The sequence below is a fragment of the Aythya ferina genome (assembly GCF_964211825.1).
Source record: "Aythya ferina genome assembly, chromosome: 3".
Lineage (NCBI taxonomy): Eukaryota > Metazoa > Chordata > Aves > Anseriformes > Anatidae > Aythya > Aythya ferina.
The window spans coordinates 104339530-104344302 of NC_140298.1; the positions used below are offsets into that span (position 1 = coordinate 104339530).

The following is a 4773-nucleotide window of genomic DNA, read 5'->3' on the forward strand; positions in this document are numbered from 1 at the left end:
GCAACAAGTGAAGACCAGTCGTGAATCACCAGCTGAAGGCTTATCTTGTCTAGGTACAGTAAGGCAAAGCCAACAGAATCTTCTTTCTGCTGGGATTATATGTGGAGATAGGGTGGTACCCTGAAGATAACTGCTGATGTTATCCTTTCTGAAGGAAAAACACATCCTTTCTGAAGTACAGATGTAGGAGCAATGTGATTCCTTAGAAGAACTATTGTCATGCAAAGTTGAACCAGTCAGTGGATGCTTGGGGAACAAGAGATGACAACAGCAAGAAAGGAGATTGAATCATTTTGTGGGAGGAAAAGGGAGTTCATTGTTAAGATTCATAAGGAGAACATAGCAGATCTGCTTCTGAATTCTTTCCATTTATCCAGAGCTCACACAAGATTCACTGTAGAAAGAGAAAGATGCTATGAACCTTGTACTTCAGGATCTTGGAGGTGAGCTTGGTTAAGTGCACAGGGGAACACACCCAATGGGCATGCTGCTGCCCACCTTTGTCCCAGCTAGACTTCTCACAACCAGTCAATAAAATGCCGGAAATTAATCCCTTGATGCCAGAAAAGAATGCAAGAAGAAGTCGTTATGGTGTTGTTTGATGCTTTGTTTTACCTGATTGCCACTCTTTCCTTCTCTCCCTGAAAGTCTCCTTAAAAACCCAAACGAGCACACCAAAGGGCAAAATGGACCATCTCCTTTTCTTCTTTTTCCATGTTGTTGAGGCCTAATTTCTAACACAACCACTCTGAGAACTTTCATTGCCAGGCTTCCCGTTTGGCACTACTAACATCTTTTCATTTGGGTTAATTTAGTCAGTGTTTAACTTTGCTTTCTATGCTTAAGTAACAAGCTGAGCAGAACGTTTGTTACCTTGGGCAACTGGCTGCCGGTAATTTGTTTTTATTCGTTAGCATTTTGTTCCTAAACAGAGCTGAGCAAACAATCAGTAGTAAACAATTCACTCATTTAATTTAGTTCCCCCCCCCCTTTTTTTTTTCCCTTTCTATTTTCAGATTCCTTTTTATCCAGGCTTGGATCAGATTCGCAGTTGATCTAAATTGCCATTACGGTACTGCTGCTGCTGCGGTAACTATACAGATTTATTTCATCCAGACTAGACTTCCTTTTATTAATACGTGAATTACCTGTACCAGTTCACATCCACAAAAGCAAACACCCCTAACTGTTCGCTGGTTATGATCTCCTTTCCATGAATGATTTTGAGCTGTGACTGCTCCTTATTTGTTCATGTTGCATGTCAAGGGTCACCTAAATCTTGTGGCAGTGTTTCTGCTCCTAACTGAATGTCTGCAGCTATGTAAATAGAGGATTGACCTTTCTGGTGTAAGTTGTAGTAGAAGTATTTTTTTTTTATTATTATTATTATTTTTTTTGCATGTACAAGCATGCGTGTGTGAGCCTGAGTGTTGAAAATCCCTGTATACCTTTCATGCCAACACCGCCTCACTTACAATTGTTTTTATGGACAAATAGGCAAATATTGCAGAAAAATCAGCCAAGATGCTTATGCTCACATCCAGCCACCACATCCAAAAGCACCATCACATTGATTTGCATGACAAACAGGGAAACATTATAAATGACATCAATTTATGGCATATGTGGTTTACTCTAATCATCTGATGTCCCCAGGAACTCAAAGCCCATCTCTCGCTTCATTCTGTAACCTACCAAAGTTGATTTTGTGCAGGGGTATGTGTTTGGGCTCTGGTACTGCTCCTCCTGCAGAGAATGCTGTGGCATCAGGCAAATTTAATACTCAGACCTTTTCTCCATCATCTCCCAAGAATATGCAGCTCAATGCATGCCTGAAGAACATTTTCAGAGCTTTTAGTTGATGGTGTTTAGCAGCAAAACTGGTAACCTGGTAAGTGAAACTGCTAAGGTGGAGAGAGAAGTCTATTTATTTCTAGTGATCTAGAGCTGCAGTTTTTAGAAATGCCTTTTTTTTTTTTCTTTTTTTTATTTTCTTTTCCTTTCTCTGAAATAATCCAATATTTCTTTTATTGTTAACCAGCTCTTTCTTTCTCCCTTCGTCTCCCTTGGCTAGATGTGTCTTGACTCTGGACCAGTCCTGTTTTTAATTATGATTTATTTGTCATTCTCCTTTTTCTTGCACACACCAACTATTGGGATACGCTTACTTAACAAAACACAAAGAAATAGCTAGAAGAAAATTTAAGCTCAGGTTCAAATGTTCAACTAGCCTCTATTTATATGAAAAAAAAAAATAAAATTAAAAGCCTAAATACCCTACATCTATTTCAGAACTGCCAGTCATTAACTATTTACCTGGGACTTAACAGTGCTATTTACTAATCAATAGTGAGAACCATGGCAACCCTGGCACTACAGAGCCTGCTATCTTATGGGAACAGTGCTAAAGAAACACAAACTCTCTTAATACCTGGTTCTTTTCTGCCAGGTTTCAGAGGACGGTAAATTTTCCATTTTCCAACTTAATCTTCTCCTTTAAAGAATAAATCTGCTCTTGGCCACTGCTTGTTTTTATTTTTATTTAATTATTTATTTTTTTAATCTCTCTTTTAACAACAGTATTGTGGCGAGATGGGCATGTTGTAGAGGCACCAGGAGAGGAATAATGCAAGGTAGAGCGTCTATAGGGTCTTCAGGCTTCATCTGAATCTCTGTAGCATTATGGACTGGGGATCCAACCCTGTAGGGTGTGAAGCACAACATGGATAACACTTATTTTTCCAGCAGCCTATAGGTTCTCCATGAAACTATTTATTTTCTAGGAAAAGAAAAAACAACAAACAAACAAAAATAAATATATATTTTTTAAAAAAATCAGATCCTCTGCCACCCTAGGAAAATATCTGCAAGAAAAAGTGTTTGGGGCTTCTACTCACCATTGGAAATGGCTTTAGAGGCATTTGCTTTTCTTTCAATGAAAATGTCTGTGAAAAAGTGGCGCTTATCATAATGTCTATGAGTCATAGACCAGTTTTCATTAACTGAGAGTTTTGATGGAAAATTTTCAACCAGCCTTAATCATACCTACCAGCAGGTCTGCAAGGATCTCCCTGAGCGTTCGTGCCAGACCCTCATTTTAATACCAGGAAACTGACTGAAATGCTAACTAAAAATAGAATAATAAAATGTTCAAGTACAAGTGCCATAAGGACTAGGCAGAAAGGCTTTTGCAAAGAAAATCGTGCTTTAGTAATCTATCTAAAATTCCATCAGCATATTAATAAAATCAGAGCTGAAGCAGGACTGGGTGATGTCATTTATTTGGGGGTCCAAAACCCATTTGATAAAATCCTTCATGATTTTGCAATTAAAATTACAGGCAATTAGAATAACATCAAATGAAATTTAAATAGCAGGAGTACAAAGTTGAATATTACTGTGCAACACACACATGCAAAAAAAAATATTAGCAAAATGTAAGAAAAAAATGTATTACAGACAGTGATACACTATGGATGATGTTATCTTGACATGTCTATTAAAAAAAAAAAAAAAAAGAGGAAAATGGGGATTAAAGTATTTCTTGGGGCTTCTCCCAGTGCTCAGCCTGGAGGGCAGCTCCAAGAGATTGGGCTACAGACTAAATGAAGAATGTTTTGGCTAGAATTACAAAGTTTTAACTGAGATTAATTGTTTCAATTTCCTAATTGTCTTAGGTGAAATGCAATTACAAAACCAATGGGCTGCCTCTTGCTCCAAGGTTTATCAAGAAAGTGGATGCCTGGTAGAAGGCCACCTGACAGGAGTCATTGCTCCCTCCTGGATCCCCTGGCAGGAGATGTGCTCACGTGGGTAACAGGGATTGGGAAGGATGTGACTGGGGAGTAACAACTGCTCAGACACAGGGTTTGGGGATTTTCTTCTTCCTTCATCCCAGTTTAGGTGAAGGGAAGTTGCTGCAGATGCCTGATGAGGCAGAAGGAAACCTGATCTTAATGCAGGTGAAACCTCGTGGCAGTTTAAGTGGAGGAAAAGTTTAAGTGGAGGCATGACCTGATAAACCTGCAGGGAGCTTGGGAATTGTAAGGAAGACCTGAGGCCTTAGACTTTACTAAGGAGAAGCAAATATAACATGGAAGTCCAATTAGATCCAACAAGTTGGATCTATAGCTACAATAGCTATAGATGAAAATGTCGAATAATCTTTATCTTAAGATTTAAAGCACAATAAATTGTAAAAAGTGCTCAACAGTGCTCTTTCTCACAGGTGGGTGAGCATGTGGAAGCTGCTGGCTCCATGTGTAGCTGGGCTGAAATGTTGTCAAAGCATGCCTGTGAATAATAACATACAATCACATGGCCAAGAAAAGTCTTATGGAGACACAAGTAATTCCATGGGTCTCGGAGGTGAGGTCTTGTGCCGTAAAATAACCTTCAGAAATGAAGATAAGGAACAAAATTTAATTCTGGCTTAATTCCTGCAGCATTTCTTTTCAGCATGTGGGTACTGATATTAACCTTCAGAAACTAGCTGGAGGGAGCTGGAGTTTTGATCCATTATGGAAATTATCTGTCTTTGTGGGCTAGTATTTGCATAGTGAGGTGCATACCCATTTCTCACCAGCCTACTATCATCTTTTCCTGTGAGCTTAGTGCAAATGGTAAGATATGCTGATAGGGAAAAGGGCCAGCAAGATTGAGGTGTCTAATTTCAGGGTCACAAGTCAAATGTGTTTCCAAATCCAGAAGGCAGACAAACACATTGCAGGCTAGTTATCACAAAGGAGGCTGTACCTGACTTTCGGTAACTCA

General features: G+C 39.1%; 1 long non-coding RNA gene across 1 annotated transcript; it reads left to right on the forward strand.

Annotated features, from left to right (window-relative positions):
- The first annotated feature begins 1019 nt into the window (after window positions 1–1019).
- Window positions 1020–3964, forward strand: LOC311435084. Its single transcript, XR_014691920.1, has 3 exons — window positions 1020–1089; window positions 3678–3809; window positions 3899–3964. It is a non-coding gene; the product is annotated as an uncharacterized lncRNA (long non-coding RNA).
- Window positions 3965–4773: the final 809 nt, after the last annotated feature.